This window comes from Schistocerca cancellata, chromosome 3, assembly GCF_023864275.1.
Source record: "Schistocerca cancellata isolate TAMUIC-IGC-003103 chromosome 3, iqSchCanc2.1, whole genome shotgun sequence".
In the NCBI taxonomy this organism is placed as follows: Eukaryota; Metazoa; Arthropoda; class Insecta; order Orthoptera; family Acrididae; genus Schistocerca; species Schistocerca cancellata.
In genome coordinates, this window is record NC_064628.1 from 508,503,341 (window position 1) to 508,517,775 (window position 14,435).

Below are 14,435 nucleotides of genomic sequence, written 5' to 3' on the forward strand. Positions count from 1 at the left end.
TTGACAGTGGCGGTCACGCTAGACGAAGTCCACAACGCAATCGCCAAGGGTGCAGTCAACAGATCGCCCGGCATTGACGGCTTACCGATTGAGTTTTACCGTACCTTTCGGGACGTCATGGCCCCACGGTGGACGACTATGTATCAAGAACTGATAACATCTGACCAAGCAATCCCACCCGCCTTTGCTGAGGGCATCATTATACCAGTCCACAAACCAGCCCGTGGTTCGATGGTCACGAGTTACAGACCGCTCACCCTCCTCAATGCCGATTACAAGATTTTCGCGCGCTTACTGGCAATGCGGCTCGGAACTACATTCCCTCATATCCTCTCGCCAGAGCAAACGACGCCTGGCGGACAGGTTAACATACAGACTGCCACAGGGGAATGCCGCGACTTAATTGCGACAGCGGCGGCCTGCAGGCTCCGGGCAGCGGTCGTCCCTATAGACTTCGACAGCGCCTTCGATAAAGTGCGTCATCGTTTCCTGTTTTCGGTGGCAGCCCGAATGGGCATCCCCCCTCCGTTTCTCGACGTCATCCGGCGTCTTTACGACAGTGCCAGTTCACGTGTCCAAGTCAATGGACGTTTAGCAGGGCCGGTACCTATCTGCCGTTCGATACGGCAGGGGTGCCCCCCCTCTCTACCCTCCTGTATGCCATTGCCGTTGAGCCCCTTATTGGGGGCTTGACGACCAAGCTCTCTGGCCTCACCCTACGCCAACACACTTTTCGCTGTCGGGCATATGCTGATGACGTCCTCCTCCTCATTCGCTCCGGCTCTGAGATTCGGGATGTCCTCGAATTGATTACCCGTTATGGGGCTGCCGCTGGCAGTGCCATGAATGTTGCCAAATCTTCTGCAATGCACATTGGACGAGGCCTCCAGGAGGGTGAAGTGGCACCCCTGCCGCTTGTGCGGACTCTCCGGTACCTTTGCATTACCTTTACCCCCACGGTCACACGCACGGCGGCAACGAATTCCGTCGCCTGTTACACGTCATCCGCAACGACGTCCGCCAGAACCTCTTGCGCCGCCAGGACACACTTCAACGGGTTGAGTTTATTAATCTTTATGTGGCATCAAAATTGGTTCACATCGCGCAAGTTCTCCCTCTGCCACCTGCAATTGGGCGCAACCTTCAGGCGGCTTTTGGCTATTATCTCACGGCTGGTTCAATGTTTAAAGTCCGTTATGAGACACTTACCCTGCCCTCACCGTATGATGGCGTCGGGCTCGTCAATGTCCGTATGCGAGCTGCAGCCTTGTACATGAGTACCATGAGAAAACAGTGGACGGGCCAGGGTACATCTCTAACACGCAGCTTGCTTGAGGTCCTCCTACCTGCTTCCACCTCACCACCGGTGTCTGTCGGCCATATCGTGCCTTATTTGTCCCATTTTTCGACCTTTTTCGTCAACTACAGTTACATACATACCAGTCTGCCAGATACACGCCAACCTAGGACTAAGGATTTATACAGCCTGTTGCTGCGCTGTGTTCCCCGGAATGTGATGGAGACCAAACACCCCTCCATCCAGTGGCCCATAGTGTGGACTACCGTCCACCAGCCCTTCCTCCCTACGAAAGTCCGGGCACTGTGGTATCACATAGTCAACAGGAAATTTGCCACGAAGCAGCGCCTGCACAACATTGGCTTGTCAGAATCCCCTCTTTGTCTCCTTTGCCAGCAACTGGACACTGATGAACACCGTCTGACATGCGCCTCATCGCAAGATGTATGGCGCTTCGTGCAGCAAATCATTGCCTGCTATCTCCGGGTGCCACCAGACACAGTCGAACCTCGAATGTTTCTATACCCGGAGGACCGACATTTTCCCGCCGCCAAATGTCATGCTATTACGTGGGTCAAAGGGTGGGCGGTCGCTTATCTCTTTCATGAGGGACCTAAATCCCGCCTCGACTTCTGGACCTATATACGAACAGCCCATGCAGATCTCGAAAACACGCCACGTTACCGAACATATTTGCTAACTGTCTTAGAGCGGTCTTTGTTAGATCTCCACTGAGTTGGGGGGTGCCTGGCTCAGAGGGTACCCACCCCTCCTCCCCCGGCGGTGTCTGAGTTTCAACCGCCTACGATCTATTCTACTTGTGACCTCCGCGGATGGGAGAGCGCGTCGCAGATTGCGCGGATTTTATTTCTTTTTGCTTTTTTTTCCTTTCTTTTTCTTTAACCAGAAATTATACTTCTTTTCTCTTTCGCATATGTGTTCCCATAATTTCACGCTATTAGTGAATCTTACAAAAACACATGCAAATAAATAAATAACAACGCCTTCCACTACTGTTGATTCCTGTTTCTCCCACTTCCCTAAGCACCACAGGCTCGGTGGTGGTGAGGGGGACACTGTGGCCAGGCCTCAGGTTTCAACACCTGCCCACTTTGCCTCCCGAGCCCCCACCCGTCCACTAAAAAAAAAAAAAAGCGTAAGGAATAGCTTCACCGTCCTAATACGAGGTTTTTTTGTTGGGCCGGTGGTTCGCGTCCTGACACAACCAATTTTTTTGCTAACATTCGCGTTTTTATTAGGTTCTGATACTTTATTATTAGTTTAATATAAGTGTAGACTATAATATTTGATGTTACCTAAATACAGCGCGACAGACTGTCAGTCCCAAGGGCCCGGGTTCGATTCCCGGCTGGGTCGGAGATTTTTCTCCGCTCAGGGACTGGGTGTTGTGTTGTCCTAATCATCATCATTTCAGCCCCATCGACGCGCAAGTCGCCGAAGTGGCGTCAAATCGAGAGACTTGCACCAGGCGAGCGGTATACCCGACGGGAGGCCCTCGCCACACGCCACCTGACCTATTAGTTGGATGTTACGAAATAAAAAGGAGGGAGGGGTGTGAGTTGTAGCTTGCTGTGCGTGTGAAAATGACTCTGTTTTTTTTTCGAAATGTGAACAGATAGTGTGAAAGCTGCTATTCTGTATTGGAACAGATAGTGTGAAAGCTGCTATTCTGTATTGAAAATTTTTTGTCTGAAATGTATGTAATACCCACATACATGGCAATTTATTTACATGACTTCAACAGACACTAAGTTTCAATGGTTGGGCTACGAGAGGCTGCTTGAAGCAGATGGCGGCAGTGGGGTGGAGCAGCCTCAATGGCCACCAGCTGCTGCGCCCGTTTGGTCGCAGCATCCGCCCCTCTGGTGAATGTCGCCTCTTCCGACTGCGAGACGTAGCCGAGGACTGCAGCATGCTGTTGGCCATTCCGTGACGAACAGTCAAGTATTTTGCTATTGTTACACGGTTTGGCATTTCCTAGAAATTCGTTTGATTTCTGCAGACTTGAAATAGTATATCATTGTCAACCTGACACCAACGAAAGCAGAGCATCGCCAGCAGGTGGATCTTTTTGTGTACCATCAGAGAGAGAGAGAGAGAGACAATAGAACAGGCCTAGAAAAGCGGAACCACTACCTGTTGGAGGGTCCAGCTGCAGACCAGAAACAATATATCATTGTCAACTCAACACCGACCAAAGAAGACGATCTGCAGTGAATGGAGCTCTTTGTGTATCATCAGTGACAGGACAGAACAGGCTTGGAAAACCAATATCTCTACCTACGGGGGTAAGAGAGGGAGGGAGGGTGTAAGGGAGGTAGGAGTTGAGCTAAGACTGTTCTAAGCTGCTTAGTCTCCATCTACACATCATAGTGAGGACACATGCACTATGATGGTGGAAGTTTTTTTCGATAGTCGTGTGATGTTATTACAGTGTATCATCTTCCTGTAGAAGCTAGGGTAGGGCACACTTTTAGTGCAACATAGTTGTTGCTATTATGCGCTTTTTTAAATAATTGCTCGCCTTTAAGAGGATTACATCTCTCTCCTCCTAAGACATACTGGTACCATTCAGAACAAAAACACGTCTATCCTTCTCGGAACGTTCGCTCAATATTGATTATCGTGTTGTTGCTTGGTCCTACCAGTATAATGTTACTGGTGAAGTCTTCTACCCACCTCAGCGTCTGAAACTTGCTAGCTGAACATACGTTTAAAGACGGATGGATGGTGTTAAGTGCTTGTTTTCTAATATATTCAATGCAAGATTCACTGTCCACGGTTCAATAATCATTGAAGCAAGCATAAGTTCATACCACAAATGTGAGCTTACACTTACTGATTTTAGTACTACATCCATTATTTTCGCTACTCCTGCCACATATTCATTTTAAAAGCATAAGGCTGCCCCTTTACATGATGAAAGAAGATGTTTGTCGATATAATATTTCGTTGTAGCAAGCATGAGAATCGCACATGGAGAAGACATGATGGTAACACTTCATGCAGCGGATGAGTGTTCGGTGTATTCAACCACATCTTAACTAAATGAGCTGATATTACAGCAATTGAGCTGCTAAGGACGGCAATACTTTACGCAGACATGTAGTGTGTTACTCCGTGAGGATCAAGTGATCTGCGTAAAATTCCTCGACAATAGCCTTCAGACAGCTTACCTGAAGAATTTGAATAAATGTGAGCAATGACAGGTTATAACTGCAGGCAGCAGCAGAGGCTAGCGAGTGCAAATACTGCTCTCCACCTTTTGGGGGCAGAGTGGGTGGACTGGCACTCATTGAGACGTGGGACGTATTATTTCAACGTTTTTCCTACGTGAGACTGACTTTTCTTTACTGAGGACCACATTCAGACAGTGTTGACACATGCAGAACGTTTGAAAGCGCGATACTGTTGATTGTTCAGTTCTTCATTTGTGATGAATACTCAAATATTTCACTATTGATCTGGGGGAACTGTCTTCCCGAGAAATATGTCAAACAGCTTGCAGGGAGCGTTCTGTTCTTGAGTCTTTTGTCCATTTGTGACAGGTTTCTGGAGGCTGGAAACAGAGTATCACTGTCTGCAGATGGATTTCTTTGTGTACCATCAGCGACAGGCTAGAACAGGCCTGGAAAACGGGTATTCCTACCTATGGGAGGAGGTGAGGGAGAGAGGAGAGGAGGTAGGGGGTGAGACTAGTTCTAAGCTGATTAGTCTGCATACACACATCGAGGTGAACACACATGCAGCCGCCGCCACTCTCTCCTGGTGACATCTTTTGAGTTCGTTTCTGCAGCAGTTACGTAATTACAATGATTTTCCTCAACAACCAGTACATGTGTTGCATTATGACGCATTGTTTACTAGTGGTGGTTTTTCCATGACAATTTCGACGTGTAATTAGAGCAGTGATGCATTTTCCATGAGTTCTGGTAGCATGTATTGGCGTTCCTGCATTTCAGTGATAGTTACTGCCCTATCCCTGCTTACCATTTATCTGTGTACAAGTTCCTCAGTAGCTACAGACTTGAAACTTCCTGGCGGATTAAAACTGTGTGCCCAACCGAGACTCGAACTCGGGACTTTTGCCTTTCGCGGGCAAGTGCTTTACCATCTGAGCTACCGAAGCACGACTCAAGCCCCGTCCTCATAGCTTTACTTCTGCCAGTACCTCGTCTCCTATCTTCCAAACTTTACAGAAGCTCTCCTACGAACACTGGTAGAGCACTTTCCCGCGATAGGCAAAGGTCCCGAGTTCGAGTCTCGGCCAGGCGCACAGTTTTAATCTGCCAGGAAGTTTCATATCAGCGCACACTCCGCTGCAGAGTGAAAGCCTCATACTGGAAACATCCCCCAGGCTGTGGATAAGCCATGTCTCCACAATATCTTTTCTTTCAGGAGTGCTAGTTCTGCAGGTTCGCAGGAGAGCTTCTGTAAAGTTTGGAAGGTAGGAGACGACGTACTGGCAGAAGTAAAGCTGTGAGTACCGTGCTTCGGTAGCTCAGATGGTAGAGCACTTGCCCGCGAAAGCCAAAGGTCCCGAGTTCAAGTCTCGGTCGGGCACACAGTTTTAATCTGCCAGGAAGTTTCATATTAGCGCACACTCCGCTGCAGAGTGGAAATCTCGTTCCAGCTACAGACTTGTAGATCAGTAGAAGGTAACTCTTTCTGAACTTCAGTGATAGTTTGCTATTCTATCCCTTCCTACCATATATTTGTGTACAAGTTACTGAGCAGCTGTTTCACTTACAGATCGGTAGCACGCAACTCTTCCTACACTTCAGTTACAGTTTGCTTTCCTGTCCCTTCTTACCATGTGTGAATGCGTCTGTGTACAGCTTCCTCAAGAGCTATTTCACTTGTAGATCGGTAGGAGGCTACTATTCCTACATTTCAGTGATAGCTTGCTGTCCTATCCCCCCTTACCATGTATCTGTGTACAAGTTCCTCAGCAGATTTGCACTTGTATATAGGTAGAAGGCAATTCTATTGGCAGGGGCTGTAGGACAGTTCCTCACCAAATACTATAGCACACAGCAAGGTGAACACACACACTCACACACACACACACACACACAAACGCACAAACACACACACACACACACACACACACACACACACACACACACACACACACACGGAAAGGGAGCAAAACACGTTTCTAGTGTCCTCTGTGGAGCTCCATGTACCAAGGCGAGCACCTCTGGTTCATTGCATCTGGGTCAGTGGAGTAGGACGAAGTCGTCTCCTACACTGTGGATCGACAGACCATTTCTAATACAAGTAGCTCCAGTACAGGCAGTAGTCATTATGAGTTGTGAAACACTTCCTTGGTGCATCCTGCTACATCACTATTTGTGCTTAAAAGTGATCCCCCTACTCTCATTCATTTTCAGCTCCTTGCATTTCCTGTATAGGAGGCTATGGATACAGTCCACAGCTGTATGCTTACAGGTAATACACTTATTAAACTCCTCTCTGTCCAGCACCATATCTCATCAACTGAACACATTTCCCTCCAAAAGTAAAGACAGTACATTCCTTTCCAGCCTTCCCCTGGCAGTTACAAGTGGGTATGGTGGGGGGGGGGGGGGGGACAGAAAAGTGAGGTGGGTGGGAGCAGCTGTAGGACAGTTTTGAGTACCTTCTGTTGGCGGTATTGTGGGCTAGAGCAGTCTGTCTTTAATCTTCGAGGTGAGCACTCAAACAAGTGCGATCGGAAAAAATGGGGAGTGGGGACGGTGGAAAATGGTAACAGGTGGGGATGGCTGTAGGAAAATTAAGCAGCAACATAACGCCATATTTCCAGCCAAAACTCAAAGTAAATAAATAAAGACATTACCTTACTTCCTCTCCAACATCTCAACAAAGACTGGGTCTTTTTCCTGCCAGTTTCCAGATGGAGGAATGTGGCGGGTGGGGAGATAGGGCTGAGGGAAGTTAGGGCTGAGGGATTTCCCAGGAGGGGGAAAGGTGGTTCAGAAGTGAACTAGGGAAGGGATGACAAGAAAGTGTCCCTTTTCCCAGACATGGGTAGGAGGAGGAGGGGATGAGGGATGGGGAATGGTGTTGGGTTTCTCAGAAGAACGGATTATTCCCAGGTGATCGTAAAATAAGCCACAGGGATCGTAAATCGACCCCATGAGGTCATAGGCGACTTAGCACAACAATAGGTTAAAGGGAGAGGGGGGGTTGTTTAATTGATCAGTTTAGTTAGCTAGCATGTCAGTTTGGTGTCATAAATAGGACCCACTTCACCGCATTACTAACTGAACCCGAGTCCTCTGCATGGCAGACAGGTGCGCTGACCACTCAGATACGGAGGCAGACGAGCCGTGAGCTGGAGTGGTATTTGAACCTTTACTTTATGGGGGCAAATGCTGTGACGACTGGCTATTCAGGCACATACATGTCTTATTAATTGACACAGATTCAACTGATAATTAAGGTGTAATATTCTGAAACGAGTTGTGGAAAATGGGATAAATGTAATTTACTATAGTTACTTGCAGTTTCAAGTAATATTCACACTGGCCACAGTCCATCTAATCTAAAATTAGACACCCTGTTTTCCTACATTCAACATCGAAGGGCTCAAGCAATGGAACTTTCTTGGCTGCTCTGTTGCATTCCCGCGCCATATCTTTAGGATTTCGCATTACAAAGTGGAACAGTATGCAATCCTGATGAAACTGAGAGGTATGAAATTTATTTGCCATCAGCTCCGGTCTCTACACTTTCCATCAAAGCATGTCACGCTCTATGAAGAAGAGGAAATGTTACGATGATTTATGAGTTATTTGTTTCACTACATAATCAGGGGACACTGATCTGGAGCGTTTGTTATGTAGAATGCTCTAAGGGGCAGTACAGATGCGTAAAAATCCTTATAAAATAAAAACAGACAGATAAAAATTTTGAACTCAAGCAGAATGGTATGAGTGTGGGAAGGAAATTCATATGAGGCTGTGATATAGACACGACCATTTTGGTAGCCTCCATCTTAGATGAAACTCCTGTTTCTTAAATGCGAGGATATTCATGTGACACATCTAGCAGATACGGAATTACACGAGAAAAGCAACAGCGCTTTCATTTGAGAATAGCTGTATTGTTTCTCGGGTTGTGTCGCATTTTGTACAAAAGAAAGCTGCGGGATGTGCTACACGTGTTGTTTAACAAGTTGTAAGTTTTTTATTATCTGCCTTGCCCACTCCTACATCAATATCTACATGAATGCTCTGCAATTCACAATTAAGTGCCTGCAGAGGGATCACCGAACCATCTTCAGGCTGTTTCTCTACCCGTAAGTCTTTCCATGCGAGCTCTGCTGTCTCTTATTGGTTATAGTGATCGTTTCTCCTTACATAGGCGGGCGTGAACAAAATGTTTCGTATTCGGAGGGGAAAGTTGTTGACTGAAATTTCATGACATCCTGCCGCAATGAAAAACGCCTTTGTTTTAATGATTGGCACACCAATTTGCGTATCATATGGTGACGTAACGAGCTCTTTCGCACATCGACGGCGGTTCTGCAACATAAATTGTCCACCTACCTCGATACTGCTGCAGATCTGCACACGTAACTTTTGACTGCAGCTACTTAAGAGATCTCAGGAAACCAGTGTTGAAGAAACTGAGATTTCATAACTACACGTCGGAGGCCGCTATAACCACAAAAAACTGAAAACAGTCTCGTGAACTCTAAAGAATAAATCGGAAATGGGTTGCTGTTCAAATTTCTAAGTTCAAAGGTCCTTTTAAACTTGCATTAGGATTTTTTTTTATTAATATTAAGCAAGATCATCAGCCCACATGTGTTCAAACCATTAAAGTTCCTGTTCACAGTCCTCGTCACACTCAAACAGCCAGAACTTTTCCTATCCAATTCCGAAATCATTTACAAGAGTAACACATTCAATAAACAGCTATTTACTTTTGCACTCGGCATTCAGTGGTTGTCTTTAAATAAAGTTTTTGCTCGCCATAAATACTCAGTAAAGAAAATTACTTAGTACCGCCAAGCTTTTAGTTCAAAGTTTACACACGCGATTTTCTCCAGAACAAAATATCTCTCGGCTCTTAAAATTTCACAAATAGTTAGGGGTAAACACCAGCTACCTTTATCACTGCACCGAAACACGGAAGTCACAATATCACTTCATTTTATACATAATGCGTTCGGACACTTTCAGCATGACCGGCTCTTTCGAAAGCTAGTCCACCACTTCCTTCTTCTCTCTTCGTCTACAAGCCCCTCTATCTCATGCGTTAGGTGGCAAACCGTCTCACTTCTTATTGGCTGTATAGAATTACGGCCAATCAGAACTGACTTTCAGGGCGCGGCTCGCGCCAAAATCTAGCAAGAACCAACCACTGCTCTCAGCTCATTGACGTCATTAAAATAAGCTACTCAAAACTCTCTTGTTAAACAAATAAACTTTACTCTGTACTTTGGAATGTAACTACACTCCTGGAAATTGAAATAAGATCACCGTGAATTCATTGTCCCAGGAAGGGGAAACTTTATTGACACATTCCTGGGGTCAGATACATCACATGATCACACTGACAGAACCACAGGCACATAGACACAGGCAACAGAGCATGCACAATGTCGGCACTAGTACAGTGTATAATCACCTTTCGCATCAATGCAGGCTGCTATTCTCCCATGGAGACGATCGTAGAGATGCTGGATGTAGTCCTGTGGAACGGCTTGCCATGCCATTTCCACCTGGCGTCTCAGTTGGACCAGCGTTCGTGCTGGACGTGCAGACCGCGTGAGACGACGCTTCATCCAGTCCCAAACATGCTCAATGGGGGACAGATCCGGAGATCTTGCTGGCCAGGGTAGTTGACTTACACCTTCTAGAGCACGTTGGGTGGCACGGGATACATGCGGACGTGCATTGTCCTGTTGGAACAGCAAGTTCCCTTGCCGGTCTAGGAATGGTAGAAGGATGGGTTCGATGACGGTTTGGATGTACCGTGCACTATTCAGTGTCCCCTCGACGATCACCAGTGGTGTACGGCCAGTGTAGGAGATCGCTGCCCACACCATGATGCCGGGTGTTGGCCCTGTGTGCCTCGGTCGTATGCAGTCCTGATTGTGGCGCTCACCTGCACGGCGCCAAACACGCATACGACCATCATTGGCACCAAGGCAGAAGCGACTCTCATCGCTGAAGACGACACGTCTCCATTCGTCCCTCCATTCACGCCTGTCGCGACACCACTGGAGGCGGGCTGCACGATGTTGGGGCGTGAGCGGAAGACGGCCTAACGGTGTGCGGGACCGTAGCCCAGCTTCATGGAGACGGTTGCGAATGGTCCTCGCCGATACCCCAGGAGCAACAGTGTCCCTAATTTGCTGGGAAGTGGCGGTGCGGTCCCCTACGGCACTGCGTAGGATCCTACGGTCTTGGCGTGCATCCGTGCGTCGCTGCGGTCCGGTCCCAGGTCGACGGGCACGTGCACCTTCCGCCGACCACTGGCGACAACATCGATGTACTGTGGAGACCTCACGCCCCACGTGTTGAGCAGTTCGGCGGTACGTCCACCCGGCCTCCCGCATGCCCACTATACGCCCTCGCTCAAAGTCCGTCAACTGCACATACGGTTCACGTCCACGTTGTCGCGGCATGCTACCAGTGTTAAAGACTGCGATGGAGCTCCGTATGCCACGGCAAACTGGCTGACACTGACGGCGGCGGTGCACAAATGCTGCGCAGCTAGCGCCATTCGACGGCCAACACCGCGGTTCCTGGTGTGTCCGCTGTGCCGTGCGTGTGATCATTGCTTGTACAGCCCTCTCGCAGTGTCCGGAGCAAGTATGGTGGGTCTGACACACCGGTGTCAATGTGTTCTTTTTTCCATTTCCAGGAGTGTATATAGTCGCGAACGTTCTGGCTCTCTCTTACATATTCGAACATGCTTGGACATACGTCATCCACTAGTAGGGGAACAGCTGGTGGATTCGTTCCCACGATACAAAGCTGTAACACTTGCAAGTTCCTATAGAGAATTACAAACTGAAAATTTAATATTGGCAAATGTCCCACACACACTCACACAAGTACTCTCTTTCACACTCACCCTAACACAAAACATAAATATCTAATTGAAATTCCTAAAGTTATTACTACATCAAAATTACGAAAGGTTTTCTAAAATGAGAACTTTCAAATTTGAATCGAAACACTGAAGGTGTTATCACATATTTTCAAATAGTCACAGCTGGTGAACTATTAACATATATATTGAGTTAGTTTTTAAAGTGTGGGATAATAACGTTTTTTTACTGACTTTTCTTTTGTTTTGTAACTTCCAAATTGACAGTTACTGACATCAGGTTTTGAGATTGTTCCTTTACACAACAGAAGGTTATGTACCTAATATGAAGATCCTCAGGCTAGTTCTACACCTGTTATTAATTTTTATAGTTCCAGAGAATGTAACTACTCTGTAAGCACCTCTCCGCTACTTTCACACGCTGCAGTCACGCCATATGGTCATGACGCACGTCTGCAAGACACAGCTCGCCCGTTGCAGATCGTATAAGATTCTGACTGCTTACACTGGAGCCCACATACATTCATACAAGAAAGCTTTAATAGACAAATTGGCGATCGCGTACTAGCTGAGACGCCTCAATATCCGTCGCACTCTCTCTGTGCAGATTAGATTTTCACATAAAAATGATATCCGTCCTCTCCGTGCAGAAATATCAATAGATATTGGAAGGCATCATATGAACGGTGTGTCTCTGCAATGCGTTGTAGTCCCAGTCTTCTTCGTTGTACAGTTATGTCACGGCTTGCGTCTTCACTGTCCGCGATTACGATGGCAGCTTCGTCCATCTCACATGCATGAAATCGACGTTCGTGTTTTCCAGGTGGTCGGCTCGAATTATAACTTTACAATCATCAGAAATCAGTCCATCTAGTGCTGTTTTGAATATGTGAATCAGTTGATTGTACTCGTTAAGATCCTCTGTACATCTCGGACTACTTCTCGTCTCAATCCACTGACATTTGTGTACTGCTGATCAATTTTTGTTTCTTCATTTCCGATGAAATATACTTGCAGAAATTTATAGCCACCGTTCTGTAGTGGTATTAATGATGCCGTGTTGTGACAGATTTGTCCTTGGATGGAAAAAAAACCAATCGAGTTCATCTCTATTAGTGTTGATGAAAGTGACATCGAAAGAAGTCATTGGGAAACAGGAATTGTATGCTTTTATATTTTGAAGAAAGTTTTCGGATTCTGGAGTTTCCCCGGTCATGTAATGTAAAACTTCCAGGGAAGGGGCTTCCAGTGACGGTAACTGAATTTTTTCTTTCATGCAACAGTACCCTGGTGTTTCTATACTGAATATTTTCGCGTTACAAAATTGGCAGATTCTATCCATTTTTCCGATTACGATGTGTTTGGTACATACTTTCGTCGGGTTATAAAGCAATGCTTCAGTTGTTAGGTTGTACCGTTACTTATCCTCGTCCTCGCTTCTCGTAGGGTGATATTTTCATAGCTGGCTTGCGTTCGCATTCTTTTATTATACGACTGTGTCGCAGTTCTTGACTCTTGAATCCGTTCATTTCGTTGTTCTTCGGTTTCTCTGCTTCTCAAGGTACTCATTGTCGATCGTTGCGAACTTAAACGTGCTTTGCGTTCTTCGTCTGTTTCGTTTTTTCGCTGTTCTTTTTGTTTTCGCCGTTTTGCTTCAGAACCGACAAGATATTCTCCTCTTTTACGTTTGGCAATTGTCTAAAATATAAAGCAAATCGACTTTTTACTAACAAATACACTAAGTATACTTTACACACTTTTTGCACTTTATTTTCGATTTATATTCAGTCACTGCACCACTTCCTCTACTCAAACTTCACGTTTGCTTTTATTCACTTACTGAACTACTTTTTCGCTTCTTCTCTTCGTCACTGATTAGAACCTCGCGTTCGAACCCACGACTGGTCTTTGGCTAGCCCTATCAGCGGTGAATTCCAGAACGTATCAAAAAGACTTCCAATGGAGTACAATGTTGCAGAACATTCCACAGCATTCGAGAGTATTCCGGAATGTTCTACAATGATCTGGAATGTTCCGGGCTGTTCCTGAACATTTTGGAATCTTGCCGAATGTTCCAGACTGTTCCAGAACATTGCAGAATATCCCAGACCATTGTGGAGCATTCTGGAAAATTCTGAAACCTTGTAGAATACTCTCGAATACTCTCGAATATTCTTGAATGTTCTAGAATACTCTATAATGTTCTAGAAATTTCTAGAGGTTGAAACTTACCAGCGCTTATATCTTGAAAAGCACGCCCTTCAGATAAAAACGGGAAACATTTTCATGGACGAGGGATAGAGGGCTACCACACCATATAACTCCCTTGATCGTACCGGACTCATTTGAGTTTTAGCGGCACGCACGTTGTACGCTTACTTTCATAATACCGGTTAGACTCATTCCTACGTTACCCATCTCTGATTGACGAAAGGCCCTGTTCTTCCTGCCACCGCACTTCAATAATTATTACTATATACAACTTCAACGGACCCTTTTCTATGCGATTAAGGTTCTAGAATTTGATACTTTGACATGTAGAACGCCGGTTTTATTTTTCCTGATGACGACACCCTTCCGAGTAGCCCCGTCGATATATCCAGATGGGAGATTATTTTATCTCCAGGATATTTTACCCAAGAAAGATGCTATCATCTTTTAGCTGTATGTAGAGCTGTATAGTCTCGGGGAAAAATACGGCTGTAGTTTTCCGTTGCTTTCACCCTTTTGCAGTACCAGGACAGCGAAGCCATTTTGGCTAATGTTACAAGGCCATATCCGTTAATCATCCAGATTGTTGCCCGTTCCACTACTGTAAATTCTGCTACCCTTGTTCAGGAAGCACTAGTTAATAGGGCCCCTCCGCAGGTGCCCCTCTGCACGGATACCTCTCCTTTGTGGTTACCCCTACGGTACAGCAATCAGTATCATTGAGACATAGAGCCACCTTACCTCAGCTAGGCCCATTGGTTACTGGGGAACTGGTCACATATCTTAGAAATACTCGCTGCCACTTAAGAATAAATTACTTGCTGTAGTACAG